Here is a 12,197-nt window from a genome sequence, read left to right as displayed (position 1 = left end):
GAGAACCAATACAGAGTGAGAAAAGGGCCAAGTCAGGGTGCAACACCAGCCAGTTCACACTGGGGCCAGGACTGGGTTCTGGCTGTACTGGGCTAGGCTGCAGCACTCACCAGTAAGAGCTGGAACTGGGGCCTGCTGGACTGAGCCAGGCTGTGCAACACATAGTGGATGCTAATGTGAGGTGGGTCATGCCAGCCTGGAGTCAGTTGGTGCGGGTTCATTAGTCCCAGGAGCAGGCCTTCCAGCAAGTTCAGTGACAGGACATGAGGCCTGGGTACAGAGGATGCAGCAGGGCTCGGGTCACCTGGCCTGGGTCCTGGGTTCTGCCTGCGAGGTGGGTGCTGGGTTCATGAGCCCCAGGGGCATGGTAGCTGACTGGGCTCAGTTCTTGTCCTAGTCTCTTGACCTTCCTGCATGGTGGGTGCCAAGTTAGTGAGCCCTGGCAGCTGGGGATCTGTTTGCGTTCAGGTCACCTGGCACAAGTCCTTGGACCTGCCTGTGAGTTAAAAAGATGGAGCAGTAGATGCAGAGCCTGTTGCACATGGAGAACATGGTAGCCCATTTGGTACCAACGCAGAGGAAGAACAGAAAAAGTTGGACAACTACCCCAGCAAACGATGACAGCAAAAATCTGGGTGAATGGAGACTTGAAGTAACTCTGTTAGCCAATGACAAAATCAACAGCATCTCAGAACTATCCAGACCACTTGTTCCGAACCCTCAGAACATGCACCACATCGGTGCCATGGGTTGATACCAGATGGCCGTTCCCCATCCCTGAGTACTGGGACATTTGAGAGGCTGCGTGTGGCTTGCTCCTTTGTCTTTCCCCTTCCCCCAGAGTCAAGAAGAAATAGAAAATCCGGAAACAATGATTTCACCCACTTTTCCATAATCCTCAATCCTTCCCACCCTGATATACCATGCAATCATCATCAAAAATAAAAATGAAAAAAATACATAATTTATGCAAGCAAACCAAGCACTTAGCCTTTAGTTTTCTTTGTGTTTGCAGTCTTTTCCAGTTCTTCGATTCAAATTACCATATATTCAATAATAAATATTTCAAAATGATGTACTCAGTATATAATACATAAAACATTGTGTTCAACTGTTCTGAGAAACCTAGGAACTTGATACTTCAAGTTGTTTCTGTGTATATTCAACCTACTTAATTTTTCTCCAACCCTTTCTACATTTTAGAATTGCTTGTTTAAGCATATTTTTTTCTGTTTGGCTTATTTTTCTTTGGGATCTCCATTTACATTGTTTGCAAATGAAGTGTTGCTCATGTCTAAGTGGTCCATTTTGCCTGTGCATCCCATTTTGCTTTTGATATATTGCTGCGTTGACATCTAGGGTGTTTTCACATCTTGGATGTGTGGATAGTACTGCAAAAAACATAGGCATGCAAATGAGTATTTGGTATGTTGATTCTGTTTCCTTTGGGTATAGTCAGTACATGAGTACCAGTGATACATATAGATCAATTTTAGTTAGTTTTTTGTTTGTTGGTTTACAGGAAACTCCATATTGTTCTCCATAATGCACATACTAATTTGCATGTTTGCAAACTCAATTCATTTTGTCACCAGTGTTTCTTATTGCTTTCTTATTATGCCATTTCAATTGCACTGAGATGATATCTTGATGACCAGTGATACTGAGTATTTTTTTTTTACAAACATTTCAAATAATTATTTGAATGTGTTATAGGGAGGAGGAGATGCCAAGAGAGATCATCTGTCTACTATTTGACTGCATGAATGATCACAGTGGTTGAAGCTAGGTCAGGTGAAAACCAGACCTGAAACCTTATCTGGATCTCCCACATGAAAGTGGAGGCTCAAGCATCTGAGCCATCTTCTCCTTTCTGAGGTACATTAGCAGAGAGCTATGTTGAAAGTAGAGCATGGGACTATCATGGTGGTGCATCTGGCTAAGCATCCATCCTGTGATGCCAGCATCCCATGTGGGCACCAGTTCATGTTCTGGCTGCTCGACTTCCAATCCAGCTCTGTGTTTATGGCCTGGGAAAGCAGCATAGGAAGGCCTAAGTGCTTTTGACCCTGCAACCAAGTAGAAGACCAAGAACCAGTCCCTGGCCCTCTGCTTGGCTCAGTTCAGCTCTGGCTAGTGCAGCCATATGATGATTTTACCAGTGGATAGAACCTTCTCTCTGTCTATCCTATTTTGTAGAAAATTTGTCTTTCAAATAAAAATAAGTAATTAAAAAAAAAGATACATTATTGGACCTGGTGTGGTAGCCTGGTGGCTAAAGTCCTCGCCTTGCATGTGCTGGTTCTCCATGTGGACACTGGTTTATGACCTGGCTGCTCCACTTCCCATCCAGTTCCCTGCTTATGGCCTGAGATAACAATGGAAGATGGCTCAAGTCTTTGGAACCCTGCATCTGCATGGGAGACTCGGAAGAAACTCCTAACTCCTGGCTTCGGATCAACTCAACTCTAGCTGTTGTGGCCATTTGGGGAATTTGTCAGTGGATGGAAGATGTTGCTCTCTGTCTCTCCTCTCTGTAAGTCGAATCTACCTTTCCAATATAAATAAATAAATCTTCTAAGGACTGTTAATTTTATAGTTTTATTTTTTGTAGATTTACGTATGTATGTATGTATGCATTTTTTATTGGAAAGTCAGATATACAGAGAGGAGGAGAGACAGAGAGGAAAATCTTCCATCCAACGATTCACTCCCCAAGTGAGCGCAACTGCTGATGCTGCACTCATCCAAAGCCAAGAGCCAGGAACTTTCCTCCAGGACTCCCATGCGGGTGCAGGGTCCCGAGGCTTTGGGTCATCCTCTACTGCTTTCCCAGGCCACAAGCAGGGAGCTGGATGGGAAGTGGAGCTGCCGGGATTAGAACCAGCACCCACATGGGATCCCAGCACCTTCAAGATGAGGACTTTAGCCTCTAGGCTACTGTGCCAGGCCCTAATTTCATAGTATATTTAGCTGATAGAAAAAAATACAAGACAGTTCTCATCCTGAAGAAATAGAATTGGTAATGATTCTTCCGTAGAATTGTTTGTCAATTTTCTAAATCATAAAAATCAATTTTAATAAATTGTTAGTACCAGCGGATTCTTTCTTCCTGTTGAATATTCATCTGATTAATAGGAAAGAATCATTTTAAAATCTAATATCCTTCCTTGAGTGCTCTGTGATTATTCATCACAATGAATGGCAGCACAGAGTGTAAGGTGAATTAGACACATGCAGAGCCGAGTTTAGGGGCTTGCGTTCAATCCACAGTTTTCTTCTTTTTTTTTAAAAGATTTATTCATTTTATTACAGCCAGATATACACAGAGGAGGAGAGACAGAGAGGAAGATCTTCCGTCCGATGATTCACTCCCCAAGTGAGCCACAACGGGCCGGTGCGCGCCGATCCGATGCTGGGAACCTGGAACCTCTTCCAGGTCTCCCACGCGGGTGCAGAGTCCCAATGCATTGGGCCGTCCTCAACTGCTTTCCCAGGCCACAAGCAGGGAGCTGGATGGGAAGTGCAGCTGCCGGGACCAGAACCGGCGCCCATATGGGATCCTGGCACGTTCAAGGTGAGGACTTTAGCCACTAGGCCATGCCGCTGGGCCCAATCCACAGTTTTCTAATGCTGCATCCTGGGAATAAGAAACAAAACAGGGTGGCATGAATCAGAGCACTGTAAAGTATCAGTGTCATCTATAAAGGGAAGAGAAGTGATTCCCTCAATCTGGAACGGTCGAGACAAGCACAAAATGCATGAACCCATGATCCTTTGGGAACCCTAAATCATTTCAGAGGTGATCCCTGACCGCTCTACTGAGGACTCCAGAGCCAACCTCTTTCTGCATCAGCCATAACTAAGATGGATGGTAGCAGTGCGAAAGTCCCCAGGCTCCTGAGATCCTACCTGGCTATACTGAATTCTCTCAGCCTCACAGTAACTGACCGTGGGTCCCAAATATGACCCAGGATTCATAAGAGCTGAACTTGGTCTTTGCCTTGGTTCACCAAAGCGTGCTGAAGGACGTGGCTGAGAACGACCCAAAGACATCTAATTGTGCAGAACAAGTCCCCTCTCTAGTTCAGCTATGACCATGTCTTTACAACACAAGGCACCATTTTGTGGGCAAGTAGAAATGGCATGTTTCGAGCAGAACCATCTCTCCCTGGGAATGCCAAGGGCCAGAAGCATTTGAAAATGCCAAGAACTATTTTGAATTTGATTTAACTATAAAATTAGATACTATACATTAGTGCTGAAATTCACTTTTGGATACATAATCTAATCTGTTACAAAGTAACTATTAGGTATCAAATGAACAAGGACGGCCCAAAGCCTTGGGACTATGCAACACTGTGGGAAACCCTGATGACACTTCTGACTTCACATCGGCTCAGCTTTGGCTGCTCTGGCCACTTGGGAAGTGAACCAAGAGACGGAAGATCCTTCTCTCTGTTTCTCAACCTCTCTGTAAATCTGACTTCCAAAAAACAAAAGAAACTATTTCTTCATCCAGGACAATTCTATTTGAGCAAAAACATCTATAGCAACTGAGAAATCACAGCTAATTGCAAGGAAGAAATGTGGCCAAAAAAATGGCTGATGTCAATTCAAACTTTCGGTCAGACTTGGAAACATCTAATTAATATGGACAGATGATGATATTTAGGCATTTTTTGCAGTATTCTCCATTCTTCTTGTAAATTCAGTCAGGAAGTTATTACATGATCCCATAAATAAGACTAACAAAAAGTAACATTCTAGGTCATCAGAGATAAGACACAGGTATTTTAGACAGTGTTTAGAAATCTGAAGACACAGTCCCACTTTAATGTTGCAGAGCAAATGGGCAGATGCTCAAGGCTACGGATGTAAAGAGCCTCTCCTGAAGCAGCAAGGATGAAAGATGAAGTAGTCTGTGTCAGTGGAGGGAAGCCCAGGAGACGTCCTTGGCGAGACTTGAGAAGGAATCCTCAAGACAAACTCAACACTTAATTTCATGTATCAGGGATGTAAAGCCCCCAAAGAAAAAAATAAATAACCTGACCAAAGACAAACAACCTAAACCCACATTCTTGGCCTCCTCCACCCTACAGATGTACACACACATAAAACATGCGCTTGGTCAGTTTTAGCTCAATGTGTACTGACCAGACACAAAGCTGTTCCATTGTTCAGAAGGCAGAGGTTTGCAACATTTCCATTTTAGAAAAAGAAATTTAATATTACATATCACTATCATCTCTACAGAAAAAACTAAGACTGCTCATAACCTCATGACAAGCACACGCACACACACACGCACACACACAAACTGCTGACTGACTTGATCAGCTGATCTCTGAATTCCAAGGATTAGAAAGGCAGTTGTAATTACATTTACCTTTCAGTATATCCTATATAATACAGAGTACAGGCTTATTCAGAACCTCAAAAGAATTTAAGGAAATAAGATCCGAAAGAAAAAGCATATTTATTCAATACAACCAGAGCTTATCCAAAATGGGACACCTTTGGTAAGATTTATACAGTTCCTTCAAACATCTTCAAGAGTTCCAGAAGTGACACTTCACATCAAAGATAACTGTAACATTGAACAAAAACAGCTCTTCACGCAACTTAGCAAAAGTATCCCATTGAGCTGCACTCACAGGATTGAACAATCCATTTAGAAAAATATTTTTCCATTACTGAAAATTCAGTCGGGCAAGCAAGTAAAACAATGTTTCAGCTTCAAGGTCATCTTTAATACATCAGTTATGAGGGGGTGGGGGCGGTGTGGTCGCACAGCATGCCAATCCTCCACCTGCTGCACTGGCATCTGAATGGCCACCGTTTCGTGTCCTGGATGCTCCACGCCCATCCTGCTACTTGCTTATGGGCTTGGAAAGCAGCAGAGGATGTTTCAAGTCCTTGGACCCCCATACCTACGTGGGAGACCCAGACAAAACCCCTGGCTTTGGATCGGCTCAGCTGCATCCATTGCAGCCATTTGGGGAGTAAGTTAGCAGATGGAAAATCTCTCTCTCTCAATCTTTCTCCTTTCTCTTTCAAATCTTCCTTTCAAATAATAAATAAATCCTTAATACGGAAGTTATGAATGGTGGAAAGGGTAATAATATGTATGAAAGGTCAAAATTAAAACTAGTGCAAATACATTTATTTCTTCAAACTGTGCCTAGTTGGTAGAGACCTGCAGACTTCCATGCAACGCCTAAAAACTTCTGAGGAAGGAAACCTCTAGAAGCCAAGATAATATTATACCTAAGCTTTAAATCTAAGACCCTGGTACTACAGGATAAATTAGTAAATTCACCTCAACAAAAATTGCATTTGTCTGGAAGCCATTTTGTCTGACTCTAACTATATTTCACACTTCCTACACCAATAGTTAACTTGGTTACAGGAAAGTTAAGTCAGAATACGAATTGTCAATCAGGGAAGTAACTACAGCACAACGAAAACAGAAGGAATCTACTATGGAGATTATACTAAATCTGTTCAGAATTTAATCTGGAAAACTATCACAGTGAACTTCCAACTGTCTTGTGAAATGGCCTAAGTTACTAAACAAATAAATATTTACTGCTGTTCACATGATATAATTACCTTCATCAAACTCTTAAAGATAGATGTTTGGCCCAGCACTGTGGTAGAGCATGTTAAACTGCCCTGTGCAATGTCATCATCCTAAATGGGTCCAGCTCAAGTGCCAGCTATTCCACTTCCGGGACAGCTTCTGTGAACGGCTGGAGAAAAGCAGGCAGCCCAAGGACCTGGGCTCATATAGCCATGTGGGACCCCCAGATAAACTGCCCATTGTCATTACCATCTGGGGACTGAATAAGTACATGGAAGATTTCTCTTTCCCTCTGCCTCTCTCTCTCTGCAACACTGCCTTTCAAACGAATAACAATAATGATTTTCTAATATCTCGAGTGTTAATACTTATAAAGACTATCACTCAGTATCAAACATTTAAAACGCATTACACAGCAAGTTTGAACAAAAGACTTCTGACTAATTTGAGTAAGTCTCTCACAGCTCCATCTTCATGCACGCTTGGCCCTTTGTGGGACCAGCAATGCTCCCGAGAAAAGAGCAGCAGGGAAGCCATTTAGTGAGGTTTCCATTCGTAAAAGGCGAACAGCAGGAGCCTCCTTTCCCTCCCACGTGGATGTGGCACTGAGAGCAGACAACCCAAGGTTTCACAAGACAACGGGCTACTTCTCTGTGTCCCACGGCACCTTACACAAGTCCGTATTACATGACTTACTATTGTATGTGTCTGTACATCCACATCCCTTGGAGAAAGTGAATGCTTCTGAAGCAGTATTTTTATTCCATGATTTATTAGAGTGCCTCATGTCACAATCAATACATCCTTCTGGAATATGAATGCCCTTATTTTACTCATACATATTTTTAATTGTATTCTCCATGTGTCAGCTCTGTAGAGTCCTATCATGCAATTCTGAAGAGAAGTTCTGAGCCCAGATAAGGTTTGGTGCTCTACTAAGTTGGCTTGGTTATAGATTAATTTTCAAATAAAGAGCAATCGTCAGAATGGAAACGTCCCATCACTGTCAGTATAGGACATGTTGCTAAATGAGAGCTCTGGCAGTACTAGAAACTAACTAGATGCAATGCCATGTGGTAGCCTAGTGGCTGAATCCTCACCTTACAATAGCCAGGGTTCCATATGGGTACCAGTTTATGTTCCACATGTTCCACTTCCCCTCCAGCTCTCTGCTTGTGGCCTGGGAAAGCAGTCAAGGATGACCCAAAGCCTTGGGACGCTGCAACCACATGGGAGACCTGGAAGAATCTCCTGGCTCCTGGTTTGGATTGGCTCAGCTCCAGCCGTTATGGTTGCTTGGGGAATGAATCATCGAACAGAAAATCTTCCTCTCTGTAAATCCAACTTTCCAATATAAATAAATAAATCATTAAAACATTAGAAATTCAAATACAAATTTTTATCATCATCTAAGGAAATTATTCTTGCCTTCAGCATTTTACAATCTTCTCCAGGAATACTGAGCAACACAGAGATTTGTAGCAGCAAGGGATGGCTGGGTAATGTAATTCTCTCGGGTGCTACCGTCACACATTCAGTGACTTAAAGATTAAATCACAGGCCTTCCAATCAAGTCTAAGCCACGAGTCAGTAAGACTGACCCACCGACTTTGCTCCCACATCAATTCAAATCAACCGCTGTGGTTGTAAAGGCTGGGAAGAAGTCACTGCCGAAGTAATAATGAGAACATGGTGAAGAGAAGTGCTTCGTCTACCTTTATTTCTTGCCCCGCTCACCACCATGGTTAAGCATATGTTAGTGAAATACAGAAAGGTTTCATACGCTGTTCACTTGTAGTCAATGTGTTTTTCATACTAGCTATGGTAGTTCATACACAGGAAGCAAGCCATGGTTTCAATCTGTCATTTTCGATATTTTTGAAGAGCACTTGTCTGTGCTGCACAGTCTCATTTTCTTATACACTTAAAACCAGTAATCAGAAAATCACGCTGTTCTTTTAATTATATTGGAAAATAAGTATCTTTATTATGTCTGTGCCGAACTCACAAAAATAATATCAGAATGTTTCTATCATTTTGTACCATTTGTGTCCTTGCGTGTGCTTCTTGCATACATCTGTGCAAAATATCCTTTATACTTTGTATAATATCTCCACACCTATAAAACACAAGGACCAAGAGAACACATATGGTGCAATAGAATAACCAACAAAATAATACAGTCTTCAATTTAGGCACAAGCTAATAATAGAATCTAAGAGCATATTCAGAATTAATGAATATTTTTAAATAAGTTTACTACGGAATTACTTGACACCTCCAAGAGGAGTGGGGGGTGTTCAACCTATAGACAGTATAATGTAGTGGCACACAGGGGTTGATAATATTGTACGGACCTCAGATGATGTTACAAACATACAAATGGTATTTGGCAGAAGAAACTTCCCTCATCCATGCGGCAAGCAGTTTATCAAACCTTATACCTAGCTGACTATGAAGAACTTTTTTTATGAAGATTTATTTATTTTCTTTGGAAAGTCAGATCTACAGAGAGAATGAGTAACAGAGAGAAACATCTTCCATCTGATGACTCACTCCCCAAGTGGCCGAGGCATCCAGACATGAGCCAATCCAAAGCCAGGAGCCTCTCCCAGGTCTCCCACATGGGTGCAGGGCCCAAAAGCTTTGGACCATCCTCAGCTGCTTTCCCACGCCACAAGCAGGGAGCTGGATGGGAAACAGGGCTGCTGGGACACAAAATGGCACCCATATGGGATCCCAGCATGTGCAAGAAAAGGACTTTAGCCACTAGGCTACTGCATCAGGCCCAAAAAACTTTTTTAAACAACATAAGATACAGATCTGTATAGGTCAGAATATTTGAAGCTTACACTATGCAACGTTTGATACTGATTTGCTGATCAAAATTATTTGAATATCCATTAACTTGATGTACAGATTACTGTGAATCCAACATATACACACATATATATATATATCTCCAATATATAGCATTTTGAATTTATAGATAAATGATAGAAAAATTTCAAAGGGTGATTTCACAAAAATCTTTTGAAACAAGAGAGGAAAGCAAATATTTTCCTATAAAATTTAAGCAAAAGTCATAATAAAAATTCTTCCTGTAACGTTTTAAGAGCATTCTGCTAGGGAAGGTGCTCATAATAAAATCCATATGCAAAAATTCTGTTGGTTCTTTTTGTGATATTAAATTGAAAACTAACATTTGGTAAAGCAAAATCAGATGTTGAAAACAACGCATTTCATTACCTCATATCTTCACTGAATATAAGGGAAAAGCTGTGAAACTAGTTATCCTACCCATCTATTCTTACAACAATCTTCTACCCGTGATTCCTGTTAACCCCTAATGCTAATATTTTACATTGATGCTGTTAAAACACTTCTTAGTTTATAAGCCAATCAACATGACAAGAAACATAACTTGACACAAAAGATACAACGTAATACAATCTTTTTCTTTTAAAAAATGCATGTATTTGCCCAAGTAGCATCACCTCATTATGCCAGTTAACTATGCCAGAATACCACTTTGCTGAGAAAACAAGAAATGTTTCCCTTCTTAGAAAAGCAAGGCTGCATTATATAAACTATCTTCAATCACATGCTCCATTTACTAAATAAAGCTCACTGCACGGCTCACAGAGTAACACAGGGACAGGTAGCCAGTTTTCTTCCTGCGGCAATGAATTTGTACGGTTTTGTTTGTGTTAGTTCCCTCGGTGTGAAGATGTGAGGTACCTGGAGACATGTTTATATACTGGGTCTTCAAAAAATTCATAAAAAATACATGTCATGAAAAAATTATGCATAGATTTCAAAAATATTTTGTGCCAAAAAAACACTTACATTTGAATTAATTCTACTTTCCTACATCCTCTTTGAAATACTCTTTTTCCACAGTTTACCTACAAATCATGCAGGTTCAGTCCCTTATTTTAGAGGTGAAAAATGAAACAAAATGTGATTTTTCTGCTCAAATAACAAGTAAAATTACAAACTGCTCACCTGTTACTTTATGTAACATCATGACTTCAATCACTTTGACAAAACTGCCAACTCTTTTCCCATGAATACTTTCTTTGTGGACCATCTGTCTAAAATGATGCAACATAATCGGGCTCTAAACCCCCAATAACCACAGCTCTGTGGCTTTTCTATTTGGAAGATCTTAGGTACATCATCATTATTACCAGATCATTAGGCAACACATATGTGGTCAATCAATACTTGCCGATTGGTTGACTTCTTGGAAGGAAGACTAATCGTCATATATTTAGAATCAAGCAGTAACAAAACAGAGCAGCTCTCATTAACTAGAATCTTATTTGATCCCAAAAACTGTACACACACTTAATATTTTTTTTTTTACAATTAGTCCTATAATAACACACTTATTTGAATTTAGGCAACTCACCTAAATCTAGAAAAGAATTCAAACTCAAGGATTTGCCCATGTCCACTAATGCTGCACTACCTTTTAAAGAAAAAAGATACTATATAAGAGATGGCTTGACCCGATGAAATTGAGATTCATAATCATTGCACCCAAGAATGAGTCAACACATATAATTAAATAAATCAAAAACACAGAATCATATTTAGCCAAAATAAATGTGAAAGAAAAGTAAGCATACAAGCTTTACAACTGGACTTTCAGTATTTCAATCAACCACAGATTAGAAACATTGGGCAAAAAATTTTTCCGTTCAGAGTAAGTACAAATTTTTCTTTCTTGTCATCATTCCCTAAACAATACAGTAACTAGCTGCATAACGTCTACATTAGATTAGATAATATAAATAATCTAGAGAGGAGTTAAAGTATATGGGGGATGCGTGAAGGCTCTATTGCACAGAGGACTTGGGGCATCAGTGGAGATACTGGAAACAATCACCTGAGATTGTTTGTGGGTGACCATGGTAACAGACTATTACAGGTGACAGAGATCACTTCATGGAAATCCATGTTATGAAAAGGCTAGACACAGATTTCCAAAATTGTATGCACCACAATAAAGTTATCTTTTAATTCCATTTTCTATGATCTTTGTGAAGTATCCTCCTAAAATTCAATTATTTTCTTTCTTTCTTTTTTTGTGTTTTTTTGAAACGAAAACAATGAAACGCATCTCTTATCTGTTGGTCCACCCTCCATGTGTCCACAACAGCCAGCCAGGGTTGGGCCACACCAAAGGAAAAAGACTGGAAATCAATTTGACTTTCTCATGTGGATGGGTGGGATCCAACCACTTCCATGGTTGCTCTTGCAACCCAGGGCACACATTACGGAGAAGCTGAATGTAGAGTGAAGCCAGGAGTTAAACCCAAGCTCTCTGACATCCTGGAACTCTTATAGAGGAGGCAGGAATCCCAGGCAGCGACTTGATCATTGCACCAAAAACTCATCCTCCTCCTCCAGTTTTAGGAGGAAGCTGGAGTGACTGTATGTGCTGACTGATGGCAGATCTGTGTCCTATCTCTATTTTATTCTCAGGACCCTGCACAAGGACTGCCACAAAGATACGTAACACAAAGCAGCACAGTAAAATGATGGAATCTTCAAACTGATCTAAGGTGAATTCTGCATCTATTTGAATGTGTGGTAACAC

Source organism: Ochotona princeps, unplaced genomic scaffold (genome assembly GCF_030435755.1).
Source record: "Ochotona princeps isolate mOchPri1 unplaced genomic scaffold, mOchPri1.hap1 HAP1_SCAFFOLD_127, whole genome shotgun sequence".
In the NCBI taxonomy this organism is placed as follows: Eukaryota; Metazoa; Chordata; class Mammalia; order Lagomorpha; family Ochotonidae; genus Ochotona; species Ochotona princeps.
Note: the sequence above shows the minus strand (reverse complement) of the source record.